The sequence below is a fragment of the Mytilus galloprovincialis genome, chromosome 1 (assembly GCF_965363235.1).
Source record: "Mytilus galloprovincialis chromosome 1, xbMytGall1.hap1.1, whole genome shotgun sequence".
NCBI classification, from domain to species: domain Eukaryota; kingdom Metazoa; phylum Mollusca; class Bivalvia; order Mytilida; family Mytilidae; genus Mytilus; species Mytilus galloprovincialis.
The window spans coordinates 22,698,091-22,713,764 of record NC_134838.1 but is presented as its reverse complement, the minus strand read 5'-3'; the positions used below and the strand labels follow the sequence as shown (position 1 = coordinate 22,713,764).

Below are 15,674 nucleotides of genomic sequence, written 5' to 3'. Positions count from 1 at the left end.
TTTTTCCATTGAATACAGAGAACCTTGATATTTATAACAAATTCCCATTGCTTCTTTTTCATTATTTGTACCATATAAGGACATAATAGAAAAGCGTTCTTCATATAACTAAATGCATGACATTTCAAATGGGACATAAGGTACTGTTCCTAAAGTTATTACAGTAAAATTGACTGGCACTTCTCTGGGGGTATTTATTACATTTCTTTACCATTCTCTAATGTGTTGCATTTATTTCATACAAAGTTTAGTGTAATGAGTGTCAGTACTCAAATTATCCAACAACTATTTATTTGTTACGACTTAAAGAGAAACTGAAGTTATAATACAAATAATTTTTATTACAAACATATTTCAGATTCTACCATGTTTTTGTAACAAAAAATATACTGGTAACTTCATTTCGTACTTTGATTTAAAAAATAACAAGTACTCTTATGTGTTAATTGATACTTGTATTTCACTGAATAAAACTACAAATATCAAATATTACACCCACAAAAACCATCAAAATCTAATAAATGTTAAAGAGGTCTAAATACTTGTAATTTCACAGAACAAATGGATTTTTTGTATTACTACTATTAGAATAAGTAGCAATTTGGAATCAAAGAACATTTTTTAATGAAATGGGATTTTTGAGGTTATTTCTAACAGATGTAGAGCATTTGTTACAAGTTATTACTGGGTGTTGGCTGCAGTGTATGAACTGTAATCATGTTGCATATTATATATATACATTTTATAGATAAAAAGCTGTGATTGAAATCCTATGCATTTTATCACACTGAAATATTTACAATCAGTTGAAAAATACCGTGCAAGTTTCCTTCATTTGTTATTAAAATAAATATGGCATTTAATGATTCTTTGAAACTTGCCATTATAAAAATTTCAAAGACAAGCTGGCTTTTTATCATGAATCAAATACAACAAAAAACAATCCTCTTTAAGTTTATTATAAGGGTTTCCTTACAAGCCTCTGTTTGTCTAAACCAGTGGCCGATCCAGGAGGGGTGGGGGTGAGTCCAAGGGTTGGACCCAAACTTTTTTTAGGGTGATAAATGCATTTGACTAGGGATATATTCTTGGAACCCCCTCCCCTTTTTTTACTTCTGCAAGAGTGCAAACGCTGAAATGTCTCGCCTTCTTTACTAATCATTGATATTATGTTGATAGTTCTAAATATTAAGCTTCACTGGTTGGGAACCCCTTTTTGAAAATAACTAGATCCGCCTCTTAAAACGCCTTAATATTTACTACAATTTCTCAAATGAGACCTCAACCAATTCAAAATATCTTATTAATTGAAAAGATATTGTCAAAATATCAAAGCAGGAATTTGTAAATACTTTTATTACAATTTCCAATTCATGAATTTATCAAATTCATCTGAAACTGAAGACTTCATAATTTGTAACCACTGTTTCTCCACAAAGCAAGCTGCTTTAAAGTAAGTGAAAAACTGATTGACAAGGAAGGGTGACACCTCTTTGAATATTATATGTTACCTGATAAACTTCAACTCAGTTAGACATCGAATTGTTACTTCTCATCCTGAGGTGCATTATATATTTGCCACTGGACAATAAACAACCATCAATTAATCAATCAATCAACTAGCAGGACATATAAGGACTTTCAAGCTGAGATGTCTCGCCTTCAAGCTGAGAGTGCCATACTCTCTGCATATTAAAGTACCATTGTTAGAGGAGACCTATAGCAATCTAATATTTTCTGTCCTCTATCCTGATAAAATAACTTTGAAGACCTATTTCCTGTTTTTTTATTAATGTCCAGTGGCAAATATTTCAAGAATGTTCAAGATGAGCACAATTCTACAAAACCAAACTTATCAAATTCATTGTTTAATTATCCTGCAATATACACAAGATGAAAGCTAATATCAATCAATCAATGTTTCAATTTCCTTATTCCTAAATTATGCAGTTATTATTAGTCATATATTTTAAAGACAAAAAACTATGATCATTAAAGTGCACCTGTTCTTCTCTGCAAATTAATTTTACTTATAATGATGCATTTTACACCTACAATGACTAGATAAGTTCTGACTGTATGTGTTAGATGATTTAAGGAGACAGGGGGATAAACTGAGGTATTATCAACTAATTCCTCTGTTTTTATAGGTGGGTGTGGTATAACTTTACATTTATGAAGAAAGTTTTATACAAAACTAAAGATGTTTGTATTATAACAATATAACAGATGAGAAACATGCATCATTTGAAAACTATTTATGTAATAACTTTTAGGATGTCTTAAGATGCCTTGAGAAGTGTTTTATGTGAATAGAAGATGAATGTGTTTTCTATACTCAGTCTGCAATGATGAGATAACAATTAATAAACTCATCAGATACCAGGACTTAATTTGATACACCAGAAATACATTTTGTCAACAAAAGACTCATCAATGACGCTTGAATAAAAAATGCAAAAAAAAGTTGAGCATTTGAGACCCACAATTCCCAAAGATTTTGGCAAATACAGCTTATTTCAGTACATGTATTGAGTTGTGAAATAAGAATCCCCTCTTTTTCGTATTTATTGTTAATTCCATGTTGACTTTTAGGGAAGGTATTGTCCGTGTTACCTCAAGGTATTTTCACTTTTTTTTTTAAATGGATCATCTTTGTCCATTCCAAATATGAAGGTATTTTTCTTAGTTTAGTGTGGTGCCCATTTTACTGAACTAATTTGAACAGCTGACGCCTACCTCAGGGAGTAGGATTTTCTTACTGTGTTGAAGACCATTGATGGCCTTGAGCTGTTTTCTGCTCTCTGGTCAAAATGTTGTCTCTTTGACACATCCCAAGTTTTCTCTTTTCTATGGCATCAACAAAATCAACATGCAATCATCATTTTTACAAACCAACACTCTGCCACTCAAATAACACCAATTGAGAATTATATCTCACATTCCAAATTTCATCACCCATCAAGGACGCAAAAAATGTTCCAGGTCTCCAAATCACCCCCCAACCTGCCATTATATATTCTTCTAAAAGAAAGAACAAAACATTTCATGTAAATGAATATTTATGTCATATTTTAATACCGTGACCATTTGAATTTTCAGAAAAAGAATGTATATATCTTTTGTATGACATCAGCATTTTGACAAACGGCATGACAGTAAATTTAGTAAAACACTTTATAAAATGCCTACTGGTGATTAAGAAAGGTGTCAGTTTCTGTCACTAATAACATGGATACTGTGAAAATTACATGTTCTTGTAAGATTGTAAGTTTCATCTTACATAAAAAGAGGTAATTTGATAACTTTGACAGCTGAATATCTACCTTAATGTGTATTGAAAGTAGAAAGAAATGTATTTATGAAGCAAAAGTCAAAATTTGGCATGAGACAATTATTGACTAAAAATTGCATGTTGTTGAATAATGTTTGAGTCATTCGTTAAATAAAACTTCTAACCTCTCATTTCGATTTAATTCAAAATACAAAGCAGTCATATGGAACACAATCCTCTCTTGAAACAGTCAAAACAATATCTTATATGCTAATAAAGAATAGAAAGGAATAGTTGGTTAGATGTAAAGTTCCTGTTTCAAATATCCTCAATTATTACCACAGGGACAGAATTTTTTTGATAGACTTGATTGATAGATTCATGGCTGCTTAACATCCATCATCAAGTGTAACATGCATCATATATGTTTTGTAAAGTAAAACAAATGTTTTGTAAAATAAAAACAAATTGCTTGTGATAATACCCCAACTAGACTTTCTAAATGTCATTTTTTTCTTTCAATTTTTCCCCTGTAACTAAAAGATTACCATTATACTGACATTTGCAGAGGAGCTTAGGCCCCTTTCTCCAAGGGCAATCAGTATACTGTTTTCAGTAAACATATACCTTAGTAAGAAAGAAATAAAAAAAGGGAATTGTAACAGGAATTGTAGCAAGTCTAAACCTTTACATGTCCCATACTTGGTAGAGAAGCAGTAAATACCAACTTTGTTGTCTTTGGTTTGACCTCTAATGACCTACAGATCTCAAGCTGAGGACAGTACCACAATTCCATCAAGGAGTTTTATCAGTGACTTGAATTAAATTTTCTCTGGACCTATTGCAGCTCATTAAAAGTCAGACCCATTTGTAAACAAAAAACTTCAAGAGGTCAGAAATTACCACTTTTCAAATGACTAAATTACAAAATATATGTGTGAAATTTTAACCATAGTAACTATGAAGAGGAGTTAGGATTGTAAGTATGTTTTATTTTATCACTTTGTACTTTGATGACTTCATTGATGTTCTTCTGGAGCAGTTGCTTAACATTTCTGTCGGTCACTGTAAATGTATAAGGTCAATAGTATGTTTTCCTACATACTTTTCGGTACTGGAAAATAAATTTTTCAATGATATTTACAAATTACATTAAACACTTGCTCAATCAATAAAATTTGATATCTTATTCATAAAATTTACCGTCTTATCATAAAACTTAAATGAACACATTACTGCATCCTTAGAACTTTATTTTATTGTTAATTATAATGGTTTTTAAAACTTCATGAATTCCTCCAAAATTCAAGGATAGCAGCTGGTACCAGGTGAGAATTTCAGGAAGTTAGAGAGACCAGGTACGAGAAGAGCATCATAAGCACTTGTTCTAATGACAAGAAAATGTGTCTTGCTTGCACTAGTTATAACATTCCCTTGAAATCTTGGTCAAAACTAAAATTTGGCTCACTTATGAGTTTTAAGTTTCAGGTTGATGTGACCTCAAACTATTAACCAAAATTTTAACCAGACAAACAGACTGTTGGAGGTACAGTTCTTGCATAAACTATGATTGCATAGGGGTATTATGTTTTCAGGTCTATGCCTTCACCAGTCCGGTATTTAGTACTGGTAAAGTTTCGTCTAATACTTTTTTAGTTTTTCTAAGTGCCCCAGGCCCTTAAATATGAAATCCTGGATCCTGCTACTTATTCAAGATCACAGTTAGAATGGTATTCAAGCCTAAAATCATCTAAATATGATAATGATCTGTTAATTTGTCTTTTTTTCCGTTGACTGGAAATGATGTCATGGTTGAAGTATTATCTATGTTTATTTTATAGACTCATTCTGATGTAATCTCTAAGTTTTAACATTACAATCTTTAATACAGATTGACTTTGGTGGGAGGTGTTGATACATATTTCTCTTATCTTCATGATTTCACTAAAAAATCATTAAGAAATTTACCTTCTTTACATCTAATGCATCAGATTTCATGCCAAACTATCTATCCCCTTGGAATTGTTTATCTCTGATCATTATATATTGTAAAGTATTTTGTCTACCTTGTTTGAAATAGTTAGACAAAGTTACATACACGAATGGTAAAAAGTAGGTCATAGTGTCCTACTTTTGCTTTGGGTTACTTGTTTTTAAAAGTAGATATGTATAAGATATCACTGAAAATATCGATAGCAGTGGCAGATCCAGAACTTTTCCTAAGGGGGACCTGCTGACTGACCTAAGGAGGGCCCGCTCTAGTCATGCTTCAATGATTCCCTATATAATCAACCAAATTTTTTCCACAAAAGGGGGGCCTGGGCCCCCCACCCCCCCTCCGGATCCGCCTATGGAGAGAGAAAAAACAAGCATCATGTTAATTTTGTCATCTTGATTTTTAACATCATAGACAGGCTAACGCTGAGTTGCTGATTGAAGGTAAATTAAGGTGGGTAAAGTGAAGACAGTCTTTCAAAAGTAAAACTCTTGTGAAACAGATATTCAACCATTAAAAAATTGCTTTACTACTTTTAATATCGCACAAAATTAAAATAAAAGTTGTCCCATAGTAGTACCTTTAAGTCAAAGCTCTTGACATACAGTAATTTGACCTCTTTGTTATCGATATACAAATATATAATTTGTTGTGCTTAATCCTGCGATAAGTTTCAGTAATACCAGACTGAGTGACAACACCAGAATTTTCTTTTAATCAATGTTATCTATACTTCCAGATAATATTCCCCATATATAGTAGCAAATGTAAAGTGAGAAATACCGGTGAATGAGGCTGATAGGATATTAATGGGTTATTAATAGCTGTGACTGGTTTCCTTTTCAATGAACTTACTAAAAATAAAATATGATTACTCCGGTAATTCCTTATGTAGGAGGTTTAATAAGTAAGAAGAGTCAATTGAATTTTTTTCTATCTCAATTTAGAGCTAATTTCCTAATGCATGTAGTTTAAAGGTTTGTTTGGCTTGCTTGCTTTGTTTATATAAAAGTTTGCTCAAGCATTGTCATTAATATTGACATCTGATTATCATCTGCAATCAAAAGATAGGCGTGATTTCGGCTTGTGCAATGTTACTGGATGCTTGAGCAGACTTATGCAAACAAAGCAAGCAAGGCAACCAAAACTTTAAACTACACACATTAGGAAAATAGCTCTAAGTGGTATTGTGTTAGGATGCCTTTTCATCGGCAAGTTGTCCCTTCTGGGTCAGACCTAAGATTTTATTAATTATCTTCCTTTCTGCTTCTACTTCAAGCTTACAGCATTAAGGACCCAGAGCATAGACCATTTGTCATCTTGTAGACTATTATCTCGAGAACAAGCAAGTCAAAAATGTGACTGCAGCATGTCAGTCTAACTAAGCAGGGTATACACATATCTAATATAATAACAAGTTGTTATCCGAATATGAAGGTAATAATTGGTCATTAAATAGCCATCAGTCAATCAATCAATCATACTTCAGATTCCTCATTATTTTCCCCATTCTTGTCCAAAAACAACTCATTCTCAAATTACTGTTTTTAGAAGACTCAAGATTCAAATTTGATTTGTTTTGCTAATGGCTTCTTTCAAATTAATTACAAATCAAAAACAGTTCCTATTAAAAAGAATAAGATACATTAAATGATGTAATTTCAGCTGACAGCCTACCAACTATAAATTTAAGATTTTCTGAAATTTTTAAATCTATATGAATGTATGAGTGAGCTTTTCGATTAGAAATAACTCTAAACCTGTATAATGTTCACTCAAAGTAATGTACAAGATTTTTACTCTGTGTAACATCTTGGGGCAAAAAGATGACAAATGTAAACAATGATCATGCTTCTGTGACCTTGTAATGAGGATAAAATATTTCAACATCATTTATCTGATTATATAAGGCTAAAAGGTGAGCTGCTATATTTTGATGCTTGGATCTTTTTTAAAACAATATTTTGAAAGGGTCAGTACAGTATGTGAGCTGTATCTTACACTGGGTAAAATAATCATCTACATCCTACATCTAGATATATTTCTTATTTATCTATCAACAATGCAAACAAAATATGTTTGCTTATAATTTAGTATTTAATAGGAATTGTGCTTACTGACTGAGGATAAATATACATTTTGTACACCTGGACAAAAATACAAAAAAACTTTCATATATCATTACTGTCAAAAAGTCTTTAGGTTTAGGTCATGACTTACTGGATTTGACCTCAGATAGTATGTTTTTATCTACTTTCCAGTGATTATATTAAATCCATATCATTGTCCTGCTATATAAAAAGTGTCTCATCAACGTGTACCTGTAGCAGAAAAATGTACATCAATTGTTTCTCAAGTCATTAATCTCAGAAACTTCAAAAGATATTTTTCTAAGTACCAGTATTAAAACCTCATAAAAATGAAATTATCAGCTAATTTGTCACGAAAGTCTAATTTGGCATATATTTTGAAAACTTCACCTAATGACCATATGTACTTAATTTCAAGCTGATACGAACACAAATTTATGGTAAACCACCTTAAACTAAAACTTGTAATGGTCTCTACAGGACAACATGCCTTATTCTCTATAAATTCTAAAATAAAAGTCAACAATATGACACGGTAGTGCATTCAACAATGAGCAAAACCTAAACAGTATAGAACAAGCTATAAATGGTCCCAAGATGACAAAATGTGAGAAACAGTTGAAAGGAGAGACTGAGTCATACTTAATATGCTTATGAAAATGAATGATAAAAGAAATTTCAGACAGCCTTGAGAAGACAGCAAACAACTGTAACCAATGAAATACAGGGAGGATGAATTGGGTTAAACACATAGATAATGTGTCTGGGTGAAACATGTTTCTGAGCACTCTAACCCCCTGACCTTGAACAGTGATGGAACAGCACAAGCTCCAAAAACCAATTGGAAAAGGTTGGACTCATCAGATTGGTCCTAAGTACAAAAACGACCAACAGAAAGACAAAGAGGTACCGATTTAAGAGTACTCACAATTACCCAGAGCTTAGATCAAAGCTCATTTCAAAATTATCATACAGTTCATCAATCTTGTACTAATAGTGAGGTAGAAATTAAAGGCAACAACCCAAAAACATAATAAAACCATGAGGTCAACTTGAGTTCAATGTATACTTCAAATGATAGACCATTTCTGTATTCCATGCTTAAGTATCCACTAGTGTAGTCTAAATAAATTGTAAATGATTCAAATAAGACTACCAAATATTGGTCAACAACATAAAAAAATTTAGTTACAAAAGGTCAATTTTCTAATAAATCTTTTTTTTTTTAAATAACAATATCAAAAGGCTACACTCAAAACCATTTCACACATGTGATGTGAGGCAAAACATTTCTGTCATATTAAATATAATAGATAATGGTTATTTTTATTGTAAACATAATTTTACTACTTTTCTGATACTTAAGATGACAAAAGCCCTGTGGCCATGTATTCATTATGTGTTATAAAATGGGTATAAACATTTCAAATATTTTAAACATCTCAAAATAGAAACCCAGAATGTAATAACATCTGGAATCAAGAACATATTTTTCTTAAACAATTTACATTCAAAATTTCTACATTTTTTAAAATTTGATTTTTATCATTGCAAAATTCCAAAATGCAGAAAAAGCTTAATTAATTAACCTATTTTCTTACCTTTGTTCTAAAGAGCAATGGTCCTGGTAATATGCAATCAAAATCTTTGCCTTGCTATTCTGAAGATATATCACACATTGCATTGAGTACATTCATTATAATGACTTATAATAAATTAACCGTAAACTTGTTGTTATTAATATTTACACAAGAAAAATGGACTGTAATAATATAGTCTGACTTCTAAATAAATTAAAATATATTTTAATAGTCTGTCTGGCCTAAATTTAATCCAAAGAAAACATTATGTGTTTAACTTGTCAGATGCTATTTATGCAATGGTACGTAAAATACAGTAAAGGTCAACTCTTTTCATAGCCCTGTAGTCAACAGCAATTAAATGTGCATTAAAAAAAGTGTCTAATGTGTTCTTGTATTATGAGATTAATGATGTCATATCATGCAGGTGCCAAAGTCAGACTGTAAAATTATCTAAGGGCAAATGAAATAATCACAGCAGTCAACATTCATACTCTTGAAGTGTGTCAAAAGAGAGAAAAGTGTGCATCAGAGAAAAAAATATAAACCCCATACAATCCTTGTTTTTAAGCTACCATTATTCAATTTTTTATATCAGATTCGGTAACATCATGGATACCATTAAAGAAACTAGAACTGCATCCATTCCCACAACACATCTTAAAAGTATAGGACAAAAAAAGACAAAACATTAGAAAATGAACTCCACAAAAAAAACAGGGTGATCTTAATTGCTCTGAATGAGTCAGCTGATCCTGCCTCACATGTGACAGCCTTTTTCGCCCTTGATATCTTTTTTTTCTTTCAAAGAAAAGGTGAATCTTTGTCATTAAAAAACTAGGATTTCATTTAAATTGTCCTACTAAATATGACTAGGGGGTGGGATGACCTTATCAATATCAATAAATGATATTATGTTTGAAGATGCGTCTTGAATTTCTCAAATTAGTGGTCCTAATTGTACCCGAATAAGGTTAAATTGACGAAATTAGTGTCAGGCATAAAAATATTAAACTTTTTAATTGAAAATCACAAATTTTTTAAACTTAAGTGAATTGTGTACAGATAGCTGACACTTAATATTATTTACTGAATCAGCGAGTTCATGAATTACTGACATTAAATTAAAGGTTTAAGTAACACTAAATCTATTTTGATGAACTACTATAATTTTATCTCTATAAAAACACCACAAAGTAATTGAAAGAACATTAAATGAGATATAAACAAACTGAATAGGGTTGTTAGATTTCAGACCATGACTGACAAAGACTCCTCAAAAACATGTGAAACTTTAATCTAAAAGTTCAATCATCCTATACTGGAGCTTCAAAGATCCAATTTTACACTCCAGTTTTGTTCTGTTTACTATTTAATGTAAATTTTTACTATAAAAGACCTCATATATCACTGAAAACTCTTTATAAACTGTCCAGGGTTCATTATACTGAAATTTAAGCCATGTATACAAAAGGGTTGACCAATGAAATATTAACATATTTTGATTACTTGATATCAAACAATAAAGGTGTAGGTAACAGATGACCTATTCATAACCTTATATGACAAATTATCTTATACATTGTATTCTTTGGATTATAACAGAATGCATTTAGACAGGACACTTGTCACTACATTGTACATTGTAGTCTTTCTACTATAAAGTCACAGAATGCATTCAAATGGGATACTTGTGAACTTGTCTCCACGTTCAAAACATTTGTATTCTTTGTACAGTATACTATAAAGTCACATTATACATTCATTTGGGACACTTGTGACGTTTGTGGCTATATTACGAAGTAGTGAAGTTACCTTCCAACACTCACATTGATCTTGAGTTTCATTTTCATAATTATTATTAGATACTAGAACACACCCGCGAAATCGCGGGGAAATAGAGCGTATGTTAACTGTAAAAAAATATAACTGGAGAATTCCAAGAGAGGTATCAAAAGTCAAAGGTACTTGGTGACTGGGCACATTTTTTTTTTTGCCCTCACCCTTTTTTCCAAATACCGATTTTTATTCTTTCTGTTTTTCTGTATACTATGAACATACATATATTATTTATATATACTATAATTACTATATAAAACTGTCACTGATATATTAAAAGTCACCCCAGTAAACTATTGGAATTTATAGTAAATTATAGCAAATTTATAGTACATGTATATATGTATGTATACAGAAATATTTCAGTGACCGCCGTGGATAGAAAAGTATTGGAATTGATAATATATATAAATAGCAAATACACTTTATTTATAGTATGCGTATGATCATAGTATACAGAAAAACGCAAAAAAATAATTGTTCTGTCCCAAGTACTTATGCAAATTATGTTTAATTTCAAAACAGGCCAAAAGGGCAGCGGAAGTCTTTTATTTTTCTCAAAAAGTCATTCCGATGACGGAAAAAATATATGGACGCCTTTATTTTCGTTTTCCTCTCAACATAACCCAAATTGAAATACTTTAAGCAAGGATGATAAATGCTAGAACACACCCACTAAATCGCGGGCATCCAGAGCGTACGTGATTGAAAGTATGTAAAGTGTTGTAGGATGAATTTTTGTAAAAAAAATAATGACTGAGTGGAAAATTTCAGGAAATGTAATAAAAGTTATAGGTACTTGGGGATAGGACAATTATTTTCAACCCCTTCTCCTTTTTCCCAAAATTTCCAATGAACATACGTTTAGTATGTTATGAACATACATTACTATAAATAAAGTGTGTTGGCTTTTTACTATCAGTTCTCAGTTAACTAATCAATCCACGGCGGCCATTGATATATTATATAGGGAAAACGGTACTATTTATTCTGCCATAGGCGACAATACTAACAATTCCTAAATTTACCACTTTTTATAATAAAAACCTGGATAAAACAGTTATGTGTGGTGTTAGTACTTTATTAATCTATTTTAAAAATTAAAGCCAAATAGTATCATGACCAATTTCCAACGGAGTTTGTTTATGTTATCCATGCCCACCGTCATTTTACAACAAATTTTTGAAATTTTGGAAGCCTTTTCGAATAATTCTCTAGAAAATATTTCAATAGGTTTTAAAATTTATATTGTAAATTTACACACTGCAGTTATTCATAGATAATTAAAAAAGTATATTGTACCCTTATATCCAATCACAGCGCTCCTAATTTGACTTCCTTCACCTGTCTTGGGTACACAAAAGGCCAACCTAATGCTGGGAAAATGTAATACTACCGTTTTCCCTATAGACCCTCTCTATTTACGAAATTCAGTGACCGCCGTGGATAGTAAACTTGAAAATGATAGCAGATAGCAAATGCACGTTATTCAGTCTTTTGTATATACAATGTACATAAAAAACGCAAACCGGATGTCTAGTCTGACTTAAAATTTTGTCCAATGACGGAAAAATATCGGGACACAGTTTTTTTCGTTTTTCTCCCAAAATAACACAAACTGAATAATCATAAGAATGGATGACAAATGAGACAATACATGGTACCTATAGGATACAAAAGCGTGATGATTAATTTATTGTGGAAGGAAGAGAAGCGACACACAAAATGAGGTCTTCTCGTTTAATAGTATAGATACAAGTCAGGAGCTTGTAATTGAGTGGTTGTTATTTTTGTTGTTTCTAATTTTTGTTTTTCTTTTATTGATTTTGTTTGTTTGTTCTAATGTTGTGAAGTAACATTACTGTCACAGGTTAGGCGGAGGGTTTGGCAACAACAAGCTAGTTTTATATGGCCACATTCTGTATGTGTCTGTCCCAAGTCTGGAGAACAGTACTACTATATTTGAAAGAAATATAGCTATTCATAAAATATTGTATCGAAAGGCAACATTGGAAGTTAGCTTCATTCCATACGTAGCCTGTGCTATCATCTTAATTTTAAATGGTAATTTTACAAGTTAAACAGAAACAAGAATTGCAAGGCTGAATTCTGTCAGAATAGTCGGGTGCAGGGTCATATGGACACTATTACCAACCCTCCTCTCCATGGGCATGAGTACATTGGACAATAACACTCTGATATTTAAAATTGAACTTAATCTACAAAAATATTTGATTATTGTATTGTATATTAAATCATTTTCTAATAATTTCTTTATCATACATTAATAATTTTTTGAAGCTTTGTTCATATACAACTTTAATGTTTCTAATTAAGTCCAAGTAAATAATGCAGACCAAATTTGCCACATTAGAAATTGTTTTTCGCTTCAACCAAGATTTTATCTATATTTCAATCACCATGATCACTTATCTATGTAATTAATATTTTATAAAAAAAGATTTTTAGCACTATAGATAAATGTTTTAGTTAATATAGTAAAGGTTCTATTAATGACCAAGCTGTAAACGATAAATTAATTATTTCTATCTACAGATTTTTCATTACATGATATTATACTAAAGGTTAAAATAACATGCAAACCTTAGAAAGAAAACAGTTAATCCAAATATCAATCAAATCTCAGCAAATTTTATATATCAGTAGGGTAAGAAGTCTGTTTTAGCCAATAACAATGTCAACATCCTTATGTACAGAACCATCAGAGTAAGGGGAAAGAAATTACAAATCAGTGTTTTTCCTTTCAAGTTTGAAGAAGACCAGGTTTATCTTTAGCAGTCTCTAAAAAACATCAAAGTTTGTGCATTCTATCCATTTTTCTCTTTTCAGACACATGCAAAAACAAGATGGTTGAGTCTTCAAAGGACTTTTGATATAAAATGAATGTTCAAGATTTTGACTGGTTTTTGTCAAGCCTTCAACTTTTGTCAGTGTCAGTGTCATTGGCGTCCACAAATATTCACTCTGTGGTTAAAGTTTTTGAAATTTTAATAACTTTCTTAAGCAATGCTGGAATTCTACCAAACTTGGACAGAAGCTTGTTTATGATCATAAGATTGTATCCAGAAATGAATTTTGTAAAATAAAAAGAATGTATTTAACTTATAAATGGACTTAGCTTTTCTTCCAGTATACATTATATACAGTCAGCAGTTAAAGTTTTAAAAACATTTATAAGATTCATAAACTATCCTGGATTTTTACCAAACTTGGACAAAAGTTTCTTGCTTCTTTGAATCAAAATATAGTATCAAGAAGAATGTTTATATTGATTTTTTTCCTCATTTTTGTTGAGCCTGCAATTAACAGGAAAAGAAGGCGAGACACTGGTTTCTGCGGAACCCTCACAATTTTTTTTTTGTAGAAGGCATCACTAAAATAATAGTTTCACATAAATTTCATAAAAAAATGGACATGATATGTGAGGGTTGACAGCAATTTTACATAGAATTTATATCTCCAAGGAACATAACTCCTCCTGTAAAAATAATGGATCAGCATAGATTCTCCACACAACAGATTTTATCAACTGTCCCAATAAGGTATGTCCAGAAGTATATTAAATTCTTTTCATTTTCTATTTGTAGTACATAACAAAACTTATGAGTCAACTATTTATTGCTCATTTGTGTATTGTTGTGCAGTTGTAATGCTATCTGTAGCTATCAGGTATGGTGTTTTATGATCATTTATGGCTTAGCTACCATATATAATTCATATTGACAGCATAAAGTTTCTACCATAAAATTTAGTTTAATGAACTGTACCAAGGTTTATGTTATGTCAGTACTTATGAAGTATATATGTTGGGAAAATAGGAGCACATCAAACTTTATTCAGATGAATGGATATGCACACTTGACTAATAAAAAGCTGACCTACTGAAACTTTTATCTTTTTTTTTTATTGAAAATAGTTCCATCTTTATTACCACTGACAAATGCTAATGATGAAGATAGATAAATTGTTGTTTAATATCCAGTGACAAAGATTACACATATATAATGACTAAAACATGTTTATGTAATTTAAATATGATTCACAAGGATAAACAATCTGAAGTAAGACATGACACCCTATCCAGGTTACAAAATCCTGACTTAAATTTTAGAGTTCACCAGTCTTAGGTCTTATAAAAAAGCAGATGCAGTATGATTGCCAATGAGACAACTCTCTAAAAGAGACCAAAATGACACATAAATTAACTATAGGTCACCATATTATATGGTCACCTTATGGTCTTTAACAATGAGCAAAACCCATACCGCACAGTCAGTTATAAAAGGCCTTGAAATGACTCATCAATGCTGTATGTCCAAAGGAGAAGTAAAAAATATCAATATCAAAGACTCTGGTTTGACTGGATGGGTTACAAACCCACATCCTTCCTTCACTTAAGGCAATTGTATTTGCCATAACTTCAGACCACAAACCATATAAATATAAATCTTCTTTGCAATTTTTATACAAAAATATAATGTTTTAGCTACTGGCAAGTTTTTTTTTACCCATCCTTTAATCTTTAAATCAGGAAAAGTGAAACTCACCTGAAAATCTTTGTCTATATGAACCTTTACTTAGGTAATCTTAAGTTTATAATCACACAAGATCAGAAACAGGAAACCTGTAATATAATAATTGTTTCAAGCTCTACTGACCATCAAATAGATTGAGAATCTGTGATAAACAGAAAATAATTTATACACTGTCAACAATAGAGTATATATATGTATTGTACTTGAACCCTCTCACCATAGCTTATATTTTTCATTACTTCAAGGTCGAAAATTAATGCTCAACAATTTTCCAATGTATGCAAATGAATATATATTTATTAAACATTTGAGACGCAATCCAAATTTTTGATGAAGAAA

The 15,674-nt window shown here is 31.1% G+C and overlaps 1 protein-coding gene across 1 annotated transcript in view; it reads right to left on the bottom strand.

Moving 5' to 3' along the window:
- The window catches only part of LOC143069457 (dystroglycan 1-like), a 68,537-nt gene extending 53,141 nt beyond the window's left edge, over positions 1 to 15,396 (bottom strand). The window contains exons 1-2 of the mRNA XM_076244118.1: positions 15,348 to 15,396; positions 8,962 to 9,020 (exon numbers count right to left, since the gene is read on the bottom strand). The gene's annotated coding sequence lies outside the window, so the exon portion shown is untranslated. The remainder of the gene's footprint in view (positions 1 to 8,961; positions 9,021 to 15,347) is intronic.
- Between the last annotated feature and the right edge of the window lie 278 nt (positions 15,397 to 15,674).